Source organism: Lathyrus oleraceus, chromosome 7 (assembly GCF_024323335.1).
Source record: "Lathyrus oleraceus cultivar Zhongwan6 chromosome 7, CAAS_Psat_ZW6_1.0, whole genome shotgun sequence".
Classification (NCBI taxonomy): Eukaryota; Viridiplantae; Streptophyta; class Magnoliopsida; order Fabales; family Fabaceae; genus Lathyrus; species Lathyrus oleraceus.
The window spans coordinates 108,594,870-108,617,981 of NC_066585.1; positions in this window are offsets into that span (position 1 = coordinate 108,594,870).

Consider the following 23,112-nt stretch of genomic DNA (forward strand, 5'->3'; position numbering starts at 1 on the left):
ACCTAAGATTCGCTAGGTCCTCGCTAGGCGAAGCAGTAGCGACCATGACAGCAATCGGTTTTTCTGTTTTGTGCTCTAATCTGTTCTATGGTTTTGTGTTGTGTCTTTTCTATAATTTTGCAGATGGCATCCAGGTTGAGCGCGTCGAAGAAAAGAAAGGTCGGGAGCACTTCCCGTACCGTGCCCATACAGTTCGACACCGACAAATTCGTCGGGGAAAAGCATGCCGCTCGCTATGTGGCTTTAGAAAAGAGAAAATTTTTGCCAGAGAAAAGGTTTATAATCAACCCGAAGGCACCTACCGAACATTTGTTGGGTTGATTCATAGCACGAAGTGGGACCGGTTGATATCTCCCCTTGAGCATTATGACATCGAAATAATGCGTGAGTTCTACGCGAACGCACTACCTAACGACGACGAGCCATTCACATGGACGACTAGAGTGTCCGGTCGTACGGTTGCTTTCGATCGGGATGCAATTAACCGTGTACTGGGTGAACCGCTCCATCTGGGAGCCAATGAGAGGGACACATACCATAGGGATTTGAGACATCACCGGGATACCGATTCTATTTCTGCCGCCCTATTATTTGAAGGGAAATCAGTTGAGTTGAACCCATCTGAGGTTCCGATGAGATACCATAGGGAGGACATGATTCCCTTGGCTCAACTGATCCTTATGTTGGTTCTGACAAATATAAAACCCAAGTCTCACACCTCAACCGTGCCGATCCCAGTGGCACACTTGGTTCACTGCATTCTCACGAATATCCAGATTGATGTGGCGAGGATAATTGCTTTAGAGTTGAAGTCCGTGATTGAGAGCGGGCTAAAGTCGGGGGCACGAGTTAACTGTCCCCTTGCTTTCCCGTGTCTCATCATGGCATTGTGCCAACATTCGAGGGTGAAGCTACCCTCCCGGAGTCAAGTGAGGATCCCGCCAGCCATCGATGACAGATATGTGGCCAAGTACTGCAAACCGAAGAACTTAAGGAGTAGTTCAGCTGCTGATGTTACCGGGGCTTCTGATGGTCCTGGTACTTTTGCTCAGGGATCCGATCCTTTCCAGCAGGATGTCTGCAACTATAATTAGGATTGGATGGCGGAAACTCAACATGCCATGCTTGATATTCAAGATTCTACGTAGTTGTTGCAGTTGCAGGTGCGTGACCCCTCCGGTGAGCATTCAATGATGACACGTGAGCAGTTTCTGCAGCACGCTAGCTGGCCTGTGGACAGGCCTATGTTCGAAGAGGGGGCGGGTGCCGGTGCTTCTGGTGCTGATACTACTGGTGGTGCTGAGGATGGTGATGACGATGATGATGATAGTGATGATGCTACCGGTTCTGAAGCTGGTAGTGATGAGGGTTCTGAGTCCTTTGAGGGCTAAGTTTGTTTTATTTTATTGTATTTTCAGATTTGTTGTATTTTGGTTTTGGTTATGTACTTTTGGGGTGTTTTGTCCCCCACACACATTTTAAAAATTTTAAGTAATAGTTATTGTTTATGTTTTTAATTTGTGTGTTTGGTTTAAATTTCTTTTGTTTTAATAAATTTTTGGTTGATTGAGTGTCAAACCTTCTAGATTGGTTGCTCCTCAAAGAAGTATCCAATGAAGGTGCATCCGAGCTTGGATGGTAATGAAAAAAATAAACAAGTGAATAATGCTAAGGTACATGGTTACCTCCGGTTAGAATTTTAGAATGCATTAAGAACTTTACTCTTTTTTTTTGTAATTGAATATTGTTCTTTTTGCAACATAATGAATGAATGTTTCATCTAGGACATAAAACCACAAATTGTGAGGAAACCTCCATTGTACACTTAAATGTTGGATTCTAATCAACTTTGTTGATTCATTTGATTCATGCTTTGTCTTTTATTATTGTGAATTTGTGGAAGCAATTAGAAATGATCAAGGCGTTTGTTTTCTTATGAGCACAACCAGTTCCAAATACAACTTACCCGTGAGCAGAGAGAGTATTCGTTAACCCCTTTGAGCTTAAACAGTTGAATCTCAGCTTGAAATAAAGCGAGATGTCAAAAATCTTTTTTCTTGAAACCCGAAAATTTTTGATAATTGTTCTTTTACCGTAAAAAGTCAAGAGCATTCACTTAGGGTGAGTAAGAAATAAGTTGGGGAGAACGAAAAAGAGAATCGGTAAATGCCAACTCTTGAAAAACCGAGCAAGCATTGAAAAAAAAAATAGAAAAGAGAAACATCTGTTTTGTAAATATGATGTAAAAGAAAATAAAAAAATAGAGAAAATGAAAATGAATGCTTGCTTGGAAGAAAAATAGTGAAAAACAAAAGTTGAGTTGTGAAATAAGAGTTGTGAAGGTTTCAAATGAGAAACAAAGGGAACGAAGTTGAGATGTGTAAATAACATGTACAGTGAATGTCTCTTTTGCATCGGCAAGTTCGTTTTCAATAGCCTTAGAAATGACCCTTGTTTGTAAACCTAACCAAGCTACAATCGAAAAGTCCTTAGTGATCTTCGTGCTTCCGCATTTTCATTTATAATTGTTAGACATTGTATGAATTGAGTTGTCTTTCGCATTGTTTGTTGGAGAGAGAGATTGTCCCCGCGGTTGCAAACGCGTAATTTCTTCAATCCTTATTCGAAGAGGAGAGATAGGGTGATTCATTCAAGATAATATTGTTGTGGATAGATACATATTTTGCATTGCTATTAAGTTTTAGTTCTTGTGTATTATGTTATTCTAACCATTGGGAATTTGTATCTGGTTGATTCGCTTGTGTTTGAGCCGTTTTATCCGACTTCGGAGAAACCTTTTTCTTTAAGCAAATCCTCTTGTCCTTCAAGATGCATACTTTGCTTGAGGACAAGCAAGAATCTAGTTGGGGAGAGTTGTTAGATGCCCAAAAGTGCTTATTTGAGCTATCAAATGTGGGCATCTTTCACTCCTTTTTGTTGCTAAAGTGTTCGAAACCGCCTTTGCTTTAGATGAATTGCAATACAATGATAAACGATCTTGGTACCTTTAATTTGTGCGTTATTGTGCAGGAATTAGGCATGAAATAATAGAAAATGAAGGCACAAGAAAGTTGGCAAAGGGACCAAGAAAAGAATGCATTCATCAGCATGCTCGCTAGGCGAGCATCCAGCGAGCTTCCAGCGAACATCCCCAGAATTTTACAATAGCAAAGTCAACAAACTCGCTAGGCGAGCATCCAGCGAAGGTAGTAGCGAACATGCCCAGATTTGGACAAAAGCACAGCTAGCACTTGCTCGCTAGGTGAGCCACTAGCGAGCTTCCAGCGAGCATTTCCAGTAGCAAAACCACCTAAACTCGCTGGAGCGAAGGAGGAAGCGTGGGCTTCGCCTAGCGAAGGTTTCTTCGCCTAGAAAACATGCAAATAGGGCTTGGAAGATTCTTCTGGCACAGGTGCCTCAGGTGGCCTATTTTGGGGCTCGCTAGGCGAACCATTCTACTCGCCTAGGGAGCATGATAGCTCAGGCAGCAGTACTATAAGTAGCAGGGGCTACTTTTTGGAAGATATACTTTTAGACTTAGATATTTTCCAGCATTGTTCTAGATATTTTTGTAACCTAGAAACACTTTTTCTTCATTTTTCTTCATCTCTTAACATTATTCTACAAAAAGAAGGTGGATTCTCATCCAATCTCGATTCTTCAACTTGGATGTTGATCAACCTTCAACCGAAACTTGTTGTACAAGCTACCATGAAAATGAGTAGCTAAGTCCTTCATTTTGTCAAGGTTAGATGTAGATGATCATAAGCTTTGTGTATATATGGGATGATCTTCATTTTTAAACTCTTTAATGATGAATATATGGTGAAAACTTTGTTTTATCGATAACTCTTTGTGTTGGTTTATGATCGAGAGATGTTTACCAACTCTTTACATAGGTTTTCACCCAATCTTGTTTGTTAGCTAGAGATAGTAATGAATGATTTTATTCACCATAAAGTTGAACCAAAAAGTTGTCAATTTGATAGATTGTGTTAGAGATAAACAATGGATTAAAATGGGAAAACCCACAATGTGTGTTAGAGATAAACACATTGGGAGGACTTTGTGAAATAGTTTATCATCTAAAGGAGTTTATAAGTTTTGTTGATCGAACATATGCATGCAAAGTGATCGTCGAACCCTAACTTTGACAATCTTTATCAAATAGAAAAACCAAAACTTTTACCGCATTTTCTTACACTTTTATGCAAGCTACCGTGACTAAAACCAAAACCCCCCTTGTTACTACGAGTTAAGAATTAAAACAACTGTCGAACGGCGGCGATATCTCACAATCCCTGTGGAGACGATAACAAAAACCTGACATACCAAACCTACACCCAACAGTTAACATAAAACTCCTTAACCAGTTGAATGTTGTAAGGGTTGTAGTGCTTGCAAAACTTCATTCATATTATCACTTTGATGATCTGTCTAATGTCTCTAGGAAGTTCCAAATATTCCTCCTTCATATCCTACACAAATCCCCTTTTAGAGTGTACATTCACTCCAGCAAAGTGATCGATGAACCATTTGTGGGCATCACTTTTGATGAAGGTATCAACATCAGAGTCTTATGAATCAGAATAGTTGATCACCGACGTGGCATTTTTTCTAACGCATGTCTTATATATCTTTCTAGTGAACTTAGGTTCAACTTTTGTGGTTAGGGTTTGAAGTTGAGATGAAGGGATAATGAGATTTTTGAAGGAAGTTGGATGGGAACAAATGGTTTTAGAAGAGAGAGGTTTTCACAGTTTTGGAAAATATGAAAAGTGATGGGTGGTTGGTGATGATACGTGTGAAATAGAAAAAGAAGGGGACACGAAAAATTAAAATTAAAACTGCCAAAGAGTGAAGTAATTATTTAAGGTTACTGTGGTGGTTGGGTTGCTTGCTACAATAAAAAAAATCATGAAGCTTGGTAGACAAGCAACTAAATGCTTTTGTCCAATAGTGATATCATGCACAAGGCTCAAAGCTTGTTTGCGCGCATGGCTTTCTCTCTCCCCAACTTTCCATTATTTTTTAATAAATGTAAAAATTCATTTTTCAACACATTAATTCTTTTTTATATATCTGAAACAATACATGCTTCCCCTTTTTGTTTCTCCTATGTCACAAACATGACACCACCAGACAAGGACCTCATAAACCATTCTCAATTAATCATAACCATCTTAAACAAAAACAAACAAAACTAAAATCTAATTAAGTTGGGTTGCCTCCCAATAGCGTTATCTTAGAGTCTTATAGCCTGAATTTTAACACAAACAAGATTAATCATTCAAGTTTAAGGCGACCCTTGAGCTTTATGACAGATCACCAAAATTTGTGTTAACGCTTTGACCATTGACTTTAAATTACCCCTATGTCTTCTCATTCAAGAGGTCCGCAACCCCATGTGGATAAATTCTTACCAATTTAAAGGGACCTGACCATCTTGACTTGAGCTTTCCAGGGAATAGCTTTAGCCTTGAGTTAAAAAGCAAAACCCTTTGTCCTTCTACCGACTCTATTTTCAAGCACTTCATGTCATGTCACCTTTTTTTTTTCTCTTTGTATAATTCAACATTCTCATAGGATACCAACCTATGCTTCTACACCTCATTGAGTTGAAGCATTTTAGCTTGACCAGCAGAGGTCAAGTTAAATTTCAAATGCTTTATAGCCCAAAAGACTTTGTGCTCTAACTCAATTGGCAAGTGGCAATCTTTTCTATAGACAAGTATATAAGGAGACATGCCTAAGGGAGTCTTATAAGCAGTTATATAGGCCCACTGAGCATCATCAAGATGTTTGGACTAGTCCTTCATTGAAATATTGACTACCTTTTCTAATATCCTCTTAATCTCCCTATTTGACAACTCATCATGCACTGCTTTATGGGTGATAATTGTAGAAACTTTGTGTTTGACACCATATTTTTCCATGAGATTTTCAAATAATTTATTGCAAGAATAAGACCCTTCATCACTAATGATTGCTCTAGGTGTCCCATGTCTAGGAAATATGTTTTTAACTAAAATTTTGGTCACAAAATTAGCATCATTAGTAGGGTTTGCTACAACCTCAATCCATTTAGAGACATAGTCAACAACAACTAAAATGTACAATTTTCCAAAAGATTGAGGGAATGGCCCATGAATTCTATGCCCCACATATCAAAAAGTTCAATTTCAAGGATGTTAGTGAGTTGTATTTCCTCTCTCATGGAGATGTTCCCTACTCTTTGGCATCTATCGCGTGGCCTAACTATCTCATGAGCATCTTTGAATAAGGAGGGCCAAAAGTAACATGATTGTAGAACTTTTGCAGCTGTTCTGGTTCCTCCATAATGTTCATCATGATAGGCTGATAGGATTTGTTGTGCCTTGGGATGGTCCACACATTTGCTTAGGAGTTGATCAACACATCGTTTGTAGAGGAACGATTTATCTCAAAAATAGATTTTAGGCATATGGAAAAACCTTTTCCTCTATTGAGTTAAATTCTTGTGGGACATACCCATTGACCAAGTAGTTGACAATATCTACATACATGGGTGTCACACCATAAGTGATCGGTAACATTTATTCATCAGGGAATCTCTTATTGATTCCTTATGTGGCATGACTTTGGACTTCATCTGGAAATCTTGAGAGATGGTAAGCAACTAAATTTTCCACTCCTTTTTCATCTATGATCTCCAAGTCAAATTCTTCTAACAATAACACTCATCTTATCAACCTTGGTTTAACATCTTTCTTTGTAACGAGGTACTTTATTGTATCATGATCTATGTACACTATCACTTTGGTACCTGTAACACCTCAAAATTTACCCTCCTCTTCTTGAGACTAGTTTGACACCATTGCATTTCATATTTTAGAGCTTTAGGCATTACATGTTGCATATCATATGAAAATTAGAAGGTCATCCTCCAAGGTCTTTTCAAAAGATGGAAAAGTTACATGATTCAAGCCTGAGGGTTTCTATTGAATTGATGATCAACCATCTGAGGGCATGGGCTTCAGTTAGGGTTTCTTGATTCTTCAAGGGTCTGGAGCATTATCTTATTTGCAAGGATATATTATTATCATCATGGTTTTATCATCATCAAGGGTTTCATAGTTCATCCTCAAGTTCCTTTGGATTAGGGTTGTGACCTCTGGTCAACCCTAATCAATGCCTTTCTTCCAACTAGGGTTGCTCAAAGAGGTGAGGTATTTTCTTGGGATGAGGATCACATGATTGTTATGAGGAGCTTACATGAGCTAGGGTTTCATTTTTGAGAAATTTCTCCAAGTGGTAGGGGCTCAAGCTCATCAGGGCATTTCAAGGTCATCTGAGGACCAAAAAGTCAACTATGCAGTCAACTGAGGGCTATGAGGTGGGGAAATGAGTTGAGACACCTCAATCATGTTCAAAAGAGGTCCATTTGTCATTCTAAACATCTATCTTGAAGATTTTGAAGTCATGGCAAAAGTTTCCAAAGATGGAAAATGACTTGTAATCTCAAGTTTCCAAAAAATGGCAAGTTTCTGGTCCACATTCAACTTGACTTATCAACATCAAAGAAGTTTCAAATGGATTTTTGGTGAACATGGAAGTTGTATATCTTTGTCTCCCCTTTCCAAAAAGTTCTAATTCATGTCCATATGATGAATGGTTAAGGAGTTATGGCCAAATGATCACAAGGTGTGCATGGAAGTTCAAAGTGACATAACTTTTGATACAAAACTCCAATTTGGTCCATTCTTTTTGCAAAATACTCCTCATGACCAATACTTCTCAAAAAAAGCCTTTCCATGCATGAGAGAAGCTTGTATGTCCATTATTTCACATGTGATCATTTTGGAGGGAAATTTCACAATTTAAATTTGGCTTATGATACAAGCAAATTACCAATCCCATGATGATCCTTGGTTGCTTTTAAGTGAAATCAAACCCTTGCATGAGAAAAGAGCATGTGCTACATGACCATGCAAGTTCCATTTGCGAATTTGCAAGACACTTGAATTTTCCCTAATCTTGATTAACCAAGGCTTAATTTGGATTTCAGCATCATTAGTGAACCATATAAATACCAAACCTTAATCTCAATGGCTTATAACAGAATTTCAGATCTAGAATTTTCATTTTCCCTCCATTTTTCTCTCTCTTCGAAATTCAATTTTCTTCACACGAACACTAAATCTCTTTGTATATTGTTGATCCTGGTGCAATTCTAAGCAAGATTCATCATCCAATTGAAGCAATTCAGTCCATATTCAAGATGCTCAAGTGCAATCTCATGGAAATGGATTTTGGAAATTGAGCTAGCTTTGAGCGGTTTCAGTTGATTATTCTTGCACAAAGCTTCAACAGGAGGTTAAAGAAGAAGATCTGGAGATTTTGAGAGCTTGAGAGCCCGAATTCAGAGAACTGCAATTTCAAGTAGGTTGGATTTGATCCTCTCATTTTGCTGTTTTATGTATATAATTGTGTAGATCTCATTGCCTGGAGTATGCTGATATGTTTAGATCTTGATTTGGCTTAGAATTGAGCATGTATGGTTGAATATAAGTTGTGTTCATGATAATGTTTTGCTTCGATCCGTGCATGTTAGGAGGAATTAGATGAAACTAGTATGATATTTGGAATGTATGTGGAAAGAGCTTTCGAATGATGTATCATTTGTCCAATTCTGGAAATTTTTGGTCGTGACTCCGCCGGAATCTCACCGGGGAAGACGACCGGAGCTACAGCTCCGACGTCTGGTGTGTCCTAGGGTTTTGTCCTGCGTGGCTGTCCATGTGAGCGCTGAGTGGAAGATCCATTGGCCAGGAATTCGTTTGACTGTGCCACGCATTGTGTGACTTGATGATGTGTGCGCTGATGTGTTTAATGAAACGATGCGTTTCATTTAAGTTGGTGTGGCTGTTGTGTGGCGCTTGCGTGTGTAATCCATTGGTTATGATTGTGTTGACTAAGCTGCGTGTACGTTTGACTGCTTGAGTGGCACACTGAGTAGATTAAGTGATGCTGTGCGTTTTGCTTTTCAAATGTGGTCCGTTGATGCATCAGGCGCGCCTTATCCAACGGATGAGATTAATTCTAAGCTTAATTCAAATAAATGCATTTCCCTCCATTTCTTTTATTACTTCAAATATTTTGTTCATCTTTGAAAAATCATTAAAAATTGAAAAATGCTCCAAATTAAGTCCAATTTTTTTTCATAGTTCTGTTTTAATGTCTAGTTTTTTTTTTGATATTATTTTCATGAATTGTGATTTGCTGGATTTTTATTTGTGATTTTTTGATTTGAAGCCATGCTAAATTGATATGTTGTGTTCCATGCTTCATGAAATCTTCATCTTTGATCCAATTGATCTGAATTTTTGTATGCTTGATCTTCACTCATGATGTGAATTTTTGAGCCCTGGTTTGAATTTTTTCTCATATGCTATCATTGTTTTTGACACATGAAGATATAATGTGACAATTCGTGTCACATTTTTGGCATTCAATTTGTGCATTTTTGTTCACCTATCATTTGAACTCTTCTGGATTCTATATTTTGCACATTGCTTGTTCATGACATGATTAGCTTGTATAAAAAATCTCAAGGCCTTTGCATGCTTTTCTGTTTTGATTTGGATTTTCTAATTTGGATGTCCATTTTGTGCACATTGTTTGTCACTTGCATTGCATGGATCATTTGAGTTACTTGCTTTGTGAATAGATGTTGGTCCTTTTGAGGACATTTTATTGATTGTTTGGTTGTGCATTATGCAAAAGATTGGGTTCCGTTTTGATCATTTGGTTTGGTTTTGGACCTAGTCTTTGTACTAGTGTTTTGTACATGAACTAACCTTGTCTTGTGTTTCAGGTTTGGACACTTAGCATTAATGGTTGATTTGCTCACCTTTTGAGATGCAAATTGGATTGTGTTCTGACTTCTTTGTGTTTTGTAGGGATTTGAGTTGATGTGTTGAGCTCATTGCTTCATTTGATTGCTTGAACATTACTCATTGAATTATGTAACAGTTGGATGGTTTAACTGTTTGTTTTCTGATTGGTTGTCTGAGATACTAACTGGTTAGCTTTTGTACAGGTACATTAGTTGCTTGCTTTTAGCTCTTGCTTGAGCTTTGGATTATGGTTGATACACCACTTAGGTAGTTACCTTCTTACTCCATGTAGTCTGGAAGTCCTGTCACCTTTTTGGCAGGCATTTTGCTGGCAAGTCCTCCTTAAGAGGCTCTGTTTGTGTTTGTTTACCTTTGTGCCAAAGACCTCCAAGTTGAGGCATGTGCTACTTGATAAGTCCTCCTAAGTGAAGAGGCAATTGACGGATAGAAGGGATTAGCAATCAATCCCCTGTTATTCAGTGAGTCGTTCATTATGCTCGCACTACGTGTTGATGCTCTTGAACATAAACCCAAGATCTTTGTCCAGTGTCTGTCAAGTGGAATAGGATCCCACTTTCTGGATCCCCACGCTTTCTTTATCATGAGCTCACCCAGGCCAGGGTTAAGAGCATGAGGTCTCATCCTCATTACCATTTTGATCAGCTTCACCCTAACTCTCAATGTTAGTGGTTAAGAGCTACAGATTACCCCTTACAGTTTGGCTTGTTTGTCGAGGTTGATATGACCCCTCTTGACTAAAGCCTACCCATTGTTTGGGCCTCTTGTGTGGATATAGTGAGTGATGCTTGTTCACTTATGTTGGTGTGTTTATCTGTTTTCCTCTTCTCATCTCCATTTCTGTAGGAGTTATATGATTGATTTCTGAGGAAGTAGGATGCATGTTAGAGACCTCGACCTAGGGATATTGTTTGCATGACAACTATTAGGCTCGAGCTCTAGTATCCCTATTTAGTTTATTATTCCCCTGGTCTCTGGTTAGGAGAGTTTTGCCCCTGTTAAGGGGAACTACGTCGCCCTGATTCTCATACCAGATGAGATACGTAGGCAGGAGATTGAGCGAAATCTCTCCGGGCACCCTTTTCTTTTTTGAGTCTATGTGTGTCAACCTTTTCTTTTTTTTGTTGTTTTGTGTGTGTGTACACTTTGTTTGTCTTATTTGGTGTGAGTACCCGTTTGTTCAGCGTGTGCATGTGTTGTTTGTTCATTACCTTGAGGATTTATTCTATCATCACTTGGGGTTCAGATTGGGGTTCACCTATACTGATTTGGGGTTCACATTTGGGGGTTTAACTGTATCACTTGGGGTTCATTTATGATGATGGTTATCATCTTGGGGTTCATTTGTGACGGTTGTCACTCACTTGGGGTTCATTTGTGATGACGGTTATCATCTTTGGGGTTCATCTGTGACGGTTGTTATTACTTTGGGTTCATTCTGATAACCTTTTTCTTTGGTGTTTGCTGGGTAGCGTGTGCTATTGTTAGGAGTCGGATATAAGTCCATGTATTGGCATTCTGTTTCCTTTTGTTTGTTGCTGTTAGGAGTCGGATATAAGTCCATGTATTGGCATTCTGTTTCCTTTTGTTTGTTGTTGTTAGGAGTCGGATATAAGTCCATGTATTGGCATTCTGTTTCCTTTTGTTGTTGTTAGGAGTCGGATATAAGTCCATGTATTGGCATTTTGTTTCCTTTTGAGTGTTTTTTTTCTTTTGACGTCTCAGCGTCTCTTTTTGGTGTTTTGTTTCGGCGTGCGTTAGCCGAGCTACGAATGCTCTGATTCTCCTCTGGATAGAGAAGATACGTAGGCATAGGATGCGATATCCTAGCGAGCATGTCGCCTTTTCCCCGAACTACGTTGACTCTGATGTTTGTTTCTGACAAACTACGTAGGCCCAGGATGCGACATCCTGCCGAGTCCATTTCCTCCGTTTTCTTTCTTTCGCCTATTTATTATTTCAGTTTGTGCAATTTCTTTGAGCAGTTTTATTAGCAACCTTTTTCCTATTCTTTGAGCTATCTTTTGAGCGTGGATCCTGTCGAGTACGGCGGACGTGAGGGGTGCTAATACCTTCCCCTTGCGTAACCGACTCCCGTGCCTTGCAATCTCTGGTCGCAAGACCGTTCCTTTCCCTTTATTAGGTTAGTCCCGCGCTCCCTTTCCGTCATAGGATGAATAGCGTCGGTGCGGCTCTGTAAACTGTATTTTTTCGTCGGTTGTTTTTCGCATTGCGACAGTACCCACTAGATAAGATATGAACTTTTCAAAAGCAAACACAACAACCGGGAGTTTGTTTTCAATGGTGATGTAGTTGATTTATGCTTCAATCAACGTCGTACTAGCATAGTAAATAGTGTGGAATGCTCTGTTGTGCCTTTGGCCCAACACAACTCCAATAGCAAAGTCGCTAGAATCACACATCAACTCAAAAGGTTTTGTCCAGTCAGAAGGCTTTACTATTGGTACAAAGATTAAAGCTTGCTTTAATATCTTGAATGTATCTCCACAATCATGACTGAAGACGTATGGCACATCATGCTACAGTAGTTACCACAATGGCTTTGTTATCTTGGAGAAGTCTTTAATAAATCTTCTGTAAAATCCAGCATGACCCAGAAAACTTCTAATCCCTTGATATTGATAGGTGGAGGCAACTCATTTATTACTTCAACTTAAGATTGGTCCACCTCCAATCCCCTATTTGAAATTTTGTGTCATAACACAATTCCTTCTTGTACCATGAAATGGCATTTCTCATAATTCAGCATAAAATTAATTTCTTCACATCTGGTAAGCACCATATTCAGGTTGTCCAGGAATTTCTTAAATGATTCTCCATAAATAGAAAAATCATCCATTAAAACCTCCATGGAACCTTCAATTAATTCTGAAAATATAGAGATCATACAACGTTAAAAGGTAGTTTGAGCATTACTTAATCCAAATGGCATCCTTAGAAAAGAAAAGGTTCCATAAGGACATGTAAAAGTAGTATTCTCTTGGTCTTTAGGTGCAATAGAAATTTGATTTTAACCCGAGTAACCATCAAGAAAATAATAGAAATCATTTCCAATAGTCTATCCAACATCTGATAAAGGAAAGGTAGATGGAAGTGATCCTTTAGTGTGGCTTTATTCAACTTTCTATAATCCATGCAGATCCTCCAACCAGTGATTGTCCTTGTGGGGATTAACTCATGTTTCTCATTGGTGACTATCGTCATGCAACCCTTCTTTGGAACACATTGAATGGAACTCACCCACACACTATAAAAATAAGGTAAATGATTCCAACATCCAGCCACTTTATAATTTACTTTTTTGACCACTTTCTTCATGATGGGATATAACATTCGTTGGCTTTAAATACTATTCTTGGTGTTATCTTCTAGTAATATCTTATGCATGTATACAATATAACAAATGTCGTTGATATCATATATTTGCCAATAAATAACCTTCTTGTGTCTTTTCAGAAGTGTCAGGAGTTAGCACCTCTTATTATCAGATAAATCAATGACAATGATGACTGACAACTTCTGTCCTGCCTCAAGATAATAATATTGCATATGGAAAATCATTTGCTTAAGTTCTAGTTTAGGAAGAACCTCCACTAATGTGGGATTATTCTTTTTCAACTCAGAAAACAACTCCAAAATTTCCATAGGTTTTGATTTCCCAATCTATTTGCACATTGGTCCACTTATAATTCCTTCTTTATCTTCATATTTTTTATTCAAGATGCCCAATTATTGCTCTAAGGTATTGCTTCTTTTAAGAAGATTTTTGTGAATGATATTTTCCTAACTTGAGATCATTGAACAATCATCTACTTCCTCTTTTTAATATTGTAATCCATTCAACATATTAAATAGAACTTGTTGTGCTTTAACTCTCATGATTAATTCTCCTCTATCTACATCTATCAAGGTTCTTCCAATAGCAAGAAAGGATATTCCCAATAGGATGGGAGTTTCTTCATCAGCATTGAAGTCCTTGATAATGAAATCAGCTGAAAATAAAAACTTATCAACTCTCACTAACACATCTTAAATCTTTCCTTGAGGATAGCATAAACTTTTGTCATCTAATTGAAGAGTGATGGTCGTTGGTCTGGCAGTTCCAATTCCTAGCTTCTTAGAAATAGATGAGGGAATAAGGTTGATACTTGCTACAAGGTCACACAGTGTCGTACCACATAATAACTATCCAATGTTACATGGTATAGTGAAACTTCCAGGATCCTTCAGTTTAGGAGAGAGTTTTCCTTGAACTAGCTGACTGCATTGTTGAGTTAATGTCACAGTTGCAAACTCCCTCACTCTCTTCCTCTTTTTAGTAACATATTTCATGAATTTTGAGTAGTTAGACATTCAAAGACAAAATGAAATACCTTATGATAACTTCTGGAATATGATGTTATACGAGTTAATCGACCTAGACGAAGAAAGAATGACTACATTGGACATGCTTATAAGGAAAAGGAAATAATAGTTATGGCTTACAATAAGAAGGTAAAGCCTAAAACCTTCTTGGTCGGTGACTTGGTTTAGAAAGTTAGTTGTCCTAGGGACAAAAAGGATAGAGTTCTAGGCAAGTGGTCACCTAACTGGAAAGGTCCTTTTCGAATTACTCAGGCGTTTGCAAACAATGCTTACGAGATTGAAGAGACTAACCTAGAATGTCGAACCTTGAGGATAAATGGGAAGTACCTGAAAGGGTACAAACCTTTGTTATAGGAGTTTCGAATAATCGAATAAACAATTTAGCACAAAAGTAAGCCGTCATTTGTCGCAGCAGGAAAAATTACAGAGTCGCCACCATATTTTATTCATTCCTAATGAATATGGGAAATAATGATAAAATCCTACATGAAAATTATAAGACAGTCATCACAATTGAATATGGGTTCGGGAGTCAGTTAAGTGAGGAGAAGGTGTTAGGCACCCTTCACCTCTATTATACTCAACGAGAACCTTCTCTAGCTTAGGGTTTAGTGTGTTTGTCTAAGGGAATAGTTGCATGTATCACTTCTATTTCTTGCCTAGATGCTTTATTTATCTATTTACAAAGAAGGAATTTGTACAATGAGAAAGAATTAGTTAAAGATAGTGGACTTGCCAAGTGATAAGGAAATTCGAGTCATCATAGTTCGTAGTTTTTTTGGTTGGTTAATTTTAATTTATGAAAAAAAAGTTTCATCGCACGGGAGCGAGAGTTGATTTTTAAAGTGTTTTGAATTGAGCTAGGTGCATTGGGGCAAAATAAAGAGTCAATTTGATGATTGATGGTGAATTTTAATTTGTGAAAAAAAGTTTTTGTGTTTTTTTTGTTAATATGAAAAGAAAACCTAATTAAAAGATAAGGAAAAATATTTTTGTGTTTTTGATATTTATGAAAAAGAAAAGATTATCTTTTTTTGTATTTTGAAGATTAGCTTAACAAATTATAGAGGGAAATTATTATTTTTTGCATTTTTATATTTTTTATTAACTAAAATAAACTTAATTATCTAAAACCTAATAAATAACCAAATTAAATAAAACAAAAAAATAATAGCGAAAGGAAAATAAAATTAAAAGAAAGAACATAAAAAGGCAAAATATGAGACAAATGGGGTGTATAAAGTAGTTTGGCCCATAAGCCCAAGTAAAGCCCTAATTCTAATGAAGTAAATAAGTAAACATGAATGAAAATAGAGATAGAGATTGATTAATGGTGTGTTGTTTCTAAAACGTGAAGAAAAAATGGATGAGAAATCTTTTGTATTGGTTTGACTATTTGACCATATTAAAAAAAAAGGTTTCCAATGGGATTCCTTGGTAAGAGAGAAATTTTTTTTTAGTTTGACTCAAGAAACAAAACCAAAAGGTTTTTTTTTATAAAAAAAAGTGACTCTAAAAATAAATAAATAAATAATCATGAATATCACGAACAAAGATTATAAATCATACACAAAATTAATAACAATCGAACAATCAAACAAAAACTCAAACGAGAATAAATTCTAACATACATCAAATAGAGTGATCAAATAAATGCTTAAAGGTATAAAAAAAGATTGTACCAACCTATGGTGTCGTGACCACTATAAGTTGTCTCCTCCCTTATTTTATTTCCCTTTTCTATACATTCTTCCCTTTTTATTTGGATTGATGATGAAATGGATGCAAAGTTTGGAGCTTTAAGTTTAGTTGTTGTTGTTCTTCAGCGTGAAGAGTAATAATTTTTGGGATCTGAATTTTATGAATTGTGGATGGGAAAATTGTGTAAAAATTAGTGTCTATTTATAGTGTGAAAAAATTAGGTTAAAAAATAAAAAGGGGAAAAAATAAAATAAAATAATATCAGATATTATCTATTTTTTTTATCAGCAAGCTGACAAACTTTGATCAATCGGAACCAAATTTGTCAAAATATGACCAATCAGAAGACGAGAATGACAGATTGAGAAAAATTATATATTTTGTTTATGATTTTTTATATTTTAAAGCAATTAATTAAAATGCAACAATTAATCTATTTATAAAAATTAAATGAAATAAAACTATTTAAAAACCAAAATCAAACTAAATAAAAATTTAATTAAACTAATTTAAATCCTATTAAAAATAAATACAATGTCTTTAAAACAATATTTATTTTAATGTTTTGTGATTTTTGACTATTTTTGGCATAATTTTGGTAGAAGTTTTTTTTTTGACTATTTTTTACTATCTTTGGGTCCAAGTTTGTAAAAAAAAGAAAGATTTGTATGACAGAGACTGATTGTGATTGATTGAGAATTTGATTGAAAATGCTTGACTTGAGGACCAAGTTGGGATATTTGTGTGAAATAATTTGTTCAAACTGATATAATTTATAAATCCTCTTGAGTGAATTTTTTCTTTCCATTTGATCTAAATTGGAAAGATTTTGATAATTTTGTGATAAAAAGTACATACAAAATAAAAATAATAATACTAAACCTATCAATGAAAATAAAAAAGATGTAATAGTAATTATAATAATATAAATATAATCTAATAATTAAAACTAATAATGAGAAATAAAATAAAAACAATAACAATAATAAAACAAATAACACTAACTAATGACAATTGTACCATAAAAATGATAACTAATACTAATAATAATTAGTAGTAATAAATTTAATAATAAAAGTTAAATAAGTAATAACAAAAATATAAATATATTTTAATATTATAAATCATAAATAAAAATAAAAAATAGTAATAATTATTAATAATAGGAAGATATTATAGTAAAAGTACTAGTAGTGCTAAACTAATAATACTAATACTATAAATATAATAATATAATCCAAAAATAAAATAAATCTAATAATAATAATAATAATATATAAATAATTCTAAAAATGATGCAAAAATAAATAAAAAATTGATAATAAAGTTAAAAATAATATTGATGATAATAAAAATAATGCTAAACTAATAATAATATGGTACTAATAAATCATAAAAATAAAAATAACTAAATAAGAATAATACGGAAAAAAAATAAAAATAATGAAATTAGAAAGAAAAATTAAAAGTAAAAAGTACTAAAAGCGAAAAGGCGAAGTTGGAATTTGCGACCATGCATTTGAAATCTTTACATCCTAACTTCAATATCAAATGAGATATCTCATTCATTTAAGATAAAATAGGAATAAAACTCATATAATAGTAAAATTCTCTAACAAAATTGGGGTATGACATTATGATATTCATAAAAGAGTGTCAAAATGATAATGTCATTACATAAACTTAGTAAAAAAAAACTTAAATGAAATTGGCCTTGATGTTCTCACACGCCACACACGTACGACAAATGTCAGAGTAGTTTTATAAGTATCGAACCTCGAAGACCAATGGTTAATTACTTATTTCTACCTTATCGGTGTAAAGCTAGAGCAATCGAGTAGTGGATAAAAAGGTAGACTCAAGTGAAAAAGCCCTTAAGTTAAAACAACTTATTTAAAAAGCACTTTTGAGAAAAACAAGTTAAATAAGATTTTTTTTTAAATAATAATAATAATAGAGCACAAGGTCATAATTCTTATTTTTTTATATTTCCATATAATTTGAATTACATCTATTACAAAAATCTCATCGAGTTTTTAGGAAAATATCTTATTTTGAATAATATCTGCTTTCACTAACGTATTTTTCGTATCTTCCGAAAAACAATTCATCGGCTTTCGCACGTCTAGATTATTTGTCGGAAGAGTGTTTAACTACAGCTGCAAAGATGGGACAATCCTCAATCATGTTCGAGCGCTTTTGTGGTTTCGAACTTAATTGTTAGAAAACTAGTTTTCGGACGCCGAAGCACATCCTTTTAGATTGTGTTAGATGTCTGAGTGTTCTTTTAACTTCATAAATAATTAGAAATAAAGACTCAAGTTTTTGAAATAATTACGTAAGAGTTTCTCGTAATTTATTCGTAACGAATTAAACGGGTTATCTGTAAATAAGTCTCATGACCCTTAGCCCTAAGAGAACTACTCATTCATTGTGAGAAATAAAGTTGTAAAAGGGGTTTTCAACATTCCAAACATGATTAATCAGATAATTTGTAAAGAGAAATAATAAGAATTAAGAACCTGATAAAGAAAAATAAATGCTTTAATATAAATCTGATCCAGTGCTCTCAAAGTGGAGACTTTTACAAAAAGCAAAAAAATAAAGCGTGAAATATAAACTAAAATATAATATTGGATGTCCTAAACTAAGAGTCAACTCTTAGTTTTATAGCTTTAATATATAAATGGAAATTATAATTGGTTTTATAGTCTTAAAAACTGAATAAAAGATAAGATGTTTGGTGCAAGATGTCCTTCAACGAGAATCGGTCCATAAAAGAAAAGAAAAGAATCTGAACCATGCCTGCCTTCTACATGTCGTAGCACATCCTACGAGCACCCGTAGGAGGCCACTGCCTTTGTGTTGCTGCATTGTGAAAGAAAATGGGGAAATGGTTTTACTGCTACGGGTATCCGTAGAAGCCCTCTAGCTCTTGTCTTGCATCTTTTTCAATATTCACGATCCTTTGTGTACTTTCTTCACTTTTGCTCAGATATTTATTGAAACCTAAAAAATAATGAAAACAAACAAGCGTAAAATGCGATAAAATAGAGCGAAATGGAACAAAAATAATAAAACACTCAAGCAAAATAAGTAATGAAAAGCGATGTAAAAATCACTCATCAAACTTCTATAAATTTAGATTATTGCTTGTCCTCAAGCAACAAAGCTTGCAAAAGCGAATTTTTGGATCAAGCGGTTCACTTTGATGAAAAAAAACTTTTAAAAATGAAGCATGTTGATACTCATACGTGAATCTTTATTCCGATTGGCTAGGTATAGTTATCTTGGTAGTCATCCTTCAACGAAGGCATTATAAGAACACACAATGCGGTAAAACCACATACCTAAGTATCCCTTTTCAGACACCTCTCCAACTATGCTTTAGGCTTAAGTCTCTTTTTCAATTTTCTTCCCCTTTCATTCAGACAATAATATTAAGACATTTGCAATTATTGAGTTCCTCACATGCACAAGATTGATCAAGAGTTTTTTCCCTAGGCACCTTTTTATTGTTTTTTTCCTCCTTTTCGATGAAATTATGCACTTTGGCATTTATTAGTCCATTTTGGGATGACATTTGAGAATTAACCGCTGTTAGACTAAGTAACTGGATGAGGGTTACCTAACTTAGAAGGTTTAGTTGTCTTTATTGCTTTTTCATCATTTGGTGCCCAAGTTATTTATTTCTCAACTAATCATAGATACATGCAAGTCTTTTAATCATGTCGAACTGTCAATATAAACTGATACGAGATTACTTCCCCTTTCGAGGAAACATTAAGCCACTGTCAATTGTCCTTCTATATAAATCATTTAATACGAGAGTTGGTTCTACAATTAAGACTGATTTGTATCATAATATATTTCAAGAAGCTCTCCTATCTTTTGGTTTTGATTTGTATCATATCAGAAACGTCCTGACTAAAGGAGTGTTGAGATGTATTTCCCTTAGAAATGTCTCCATTGACATTCTGAATGAGATGTTCCTTAATGGTTTTCCATTCTTTAGTTAGACATTGATTCTCTAAAATTGACTTATTTAACTTAAATATCTTTTGACATTTTTATTTCCCTTGATTGTCATATTCCAATGATGTTCTCTAAGGGATATATGCAAAAGTGACAACCTCTACTTCTATCTACTAGGGGTTAGTTCACCAAAGGTAATATGTATGAGTTTTTCCCTAGTCATGTTACTTTCGAAAAGATGTTTAAAAAGGGTTTCACATTAAGGTTTTCATAGGCCATGCATATAGAGGAATTAAACACACTTTATTACCTTTGTTACACAACTTACTTAATATTAAGTAACTTGTGCAATAAAGGCATATATAATTATAACAGCTAAATGATACGATTAAGGATATTACCAAGACTCAAAGATCCAATAACTTTTTATTGTTGTTATTAGGCAAATGAATTTTTTCCCTCGTAGGAGAGTAACAATAGAATATATTCATTTCTTCACTTGAAGAGCAATTGTCGGTATCATCATTTGCACCATAGTTTGACTTTTCTATCTTTGTTACCCATATCTTTTTGGGTCCTTTTAGGTTAGTGGAATGCATGTCATGATAAGACATATTTCTATTTTCATGTTCACAGTGTTCTTTATGAAAGTATGAAGGAAGATGTCCTTCTTTATGAAGGAGAAGAGCAATCCAAAATGCAGCGGAATTTAAAATTTCTCCTTTAGTGATCCTTACAAATGGTCATGATCAGTGATAGAATCGTTACCTCTTCTGGAGATTGTAACCTTTGATGCAGATCTACGGAGCGATCACGAACGTTGAACGATGACAACGCCTCTACTCAGTCCACACAAACGGATTCCTTCAATCTCAGTGCTAGCTGCTACCAATGAAGGCTTTGAGTGAGAAAGAGAGAGAGAGAGAGAGAGAGAGAGAGAGAGATAAACGAAATTGCAACTACACCAATGCTTTTGCACAAGGGTTCTATATATAGAACCACTTGTGTGGGCTGCAAGCTAAAAAGCCCACTTAAGTGTATGTGGCCCATATCTTATAATATGCCAAAATCACTTAAGCGCGTGGTACCTTACCATATTTCGTATTCTACTTAAGTAAACTGTACCTTATGATGTTCTACAATTCACTTAAGTGCACCGTACCTTACGGTTTTCCTTAGTTACTCTATCTCTCATCAATCCATCCTTTTGTGTGTGATCCTGTAGGTTTTTGCGGCATTGACAATTATATTAAATCACGTATTTAACATAATAAACAGTGAGCGGTATCTAGCAACACATCACTGCTATCCAAGACACGAAAAATGTCATGTGATCTGACAAATCCTTTTGTGATATACTTATGTGTACAATTACCCTTTTGCCCTTATGTATATATTGAACACAAGGCATAGACCGTGTCATCCTTGTCCAGTTCAATATTGGATCCATATACATTTATCCTGTTACGCAGGATGGGCAAATTCCATCTAGGTCACTCGTGTCCCTCAACATGCTTCATGGAGTACCCATCAACTGTATTTATGGTCATCTAGTTACGGACAATGTTTGATCAGCAATAAGGCACTCGACTCTACATCTAGGATCCATAGTGGTTTTGGGTCGAAGGGTGATATACACCATTATCACCATGAGAATAACTTATGACACTTTGCATAATATTCTATATAGTATTCTCATAGCGGGTCAATCCAGTATAAATATTACTCTTAATATTCCTACCTATGTTTAAGACTTGATAACTCCTTATCCATGATCCATGAGATGTGATCATCAGTCTATATACATAATAGTCTTAATGCTTTAATGTTATCCCACTTCACAATAAAGCTCAACTACAGATACTTTAAGAATAGTGTCCTTATGTTTAATGTGATCTCACGATTAAGTCACACTTGATACATTAAACGGATTAGCTATTCTAGGGACTTTATTAAACAAACATAATAAAGAAAAAGCCTTTTATTATTAATAAATAATTCGATACAAGTACCAAAAGTATTGGCCTCTAGGGCTTACACCAACACTTTACTCTCATGACTCTTTTTGATAAAACAGAACATGGAAATATGGTCGTCTTTATTACAGTAATTACATTTTAGGGTTTTGCATTTAGATAATATTTGGGCATTGCATATATTGTTAAATCTTTTACTATTTTTGTTAGGTTCATAACCAAGATCATCCTTATTGTAAGACACCAATTGGTTTTCTAACAAAAGATTCAAGTTGTTTGTCCCTTTAGTGAATTTATCAAGTGTATTTTGAAGATCATCAATTTTATTTTTCAAAATATCACATTGGTCGTGCTTGATAGATTCGTCTAGGGGTGTATGAGATGAGGAAGAGTTTTGAATTAGATCATATTGTCTCTCTCTCTAAGACTTTTTATTTTTTCTAACATGTTTTTATTTTTCAATTAAAGGGAAGAGATAATTTCTTTGGAGGTAGAGATAATTTATTCTAATTTACTTGTTAATTTTGTTAGCTTCTTATAAATGCAAATTAAATATTGATAAGAGAAGTGATAGATTACCTCATCGTCTTTATGATTTATCGTGAAACATAGGTTTGCTTCTTCTTTATCTGAAGGTTCCATATCATCGTTATCCCAGGACATGTATGCTCTCTTTTTGGATTTCTTGAACTTTCTTTGATTTAGGTTTCTTCTCGGGTTTCGAGGGCAATTTGGTCTTATATGTCCTTTCTCTCCATATTGATGACGTGTAGGAGTGGATGATGAACTTTCTTCATTTTTCTTTTAGATTTTTGAAGTTTGTTTTTTCGTGCCTTAGGAATTTCTTGCATTTTTTAAACACGAGCTTCATGAATTTGTTAATTCCACTTTGAAAGTCTTCATCTTCTAATTCCATGTCTTCGATGTTTGTATCTTTAAGTGTAATACTTTTCCTGTTCTTTTTATTATCTTCTTCATCATTGGAAAGTCTTTTTAGTTCCATCTCTTGTTCTTATAATTTACCAGAGAGAGAGAGAGAGAGAGAGAGAGAGAGAGAGAGAGAGAGAGAGAGAGAGAGAGAGAGAGAGAGAGAGAGAGTGTGTGTGTGTGTGCGCGCGTGCGCGCGTGTGGCTCCATGATTGTTAAATTCTTATATTCACAAATCGTAATGACTTTAG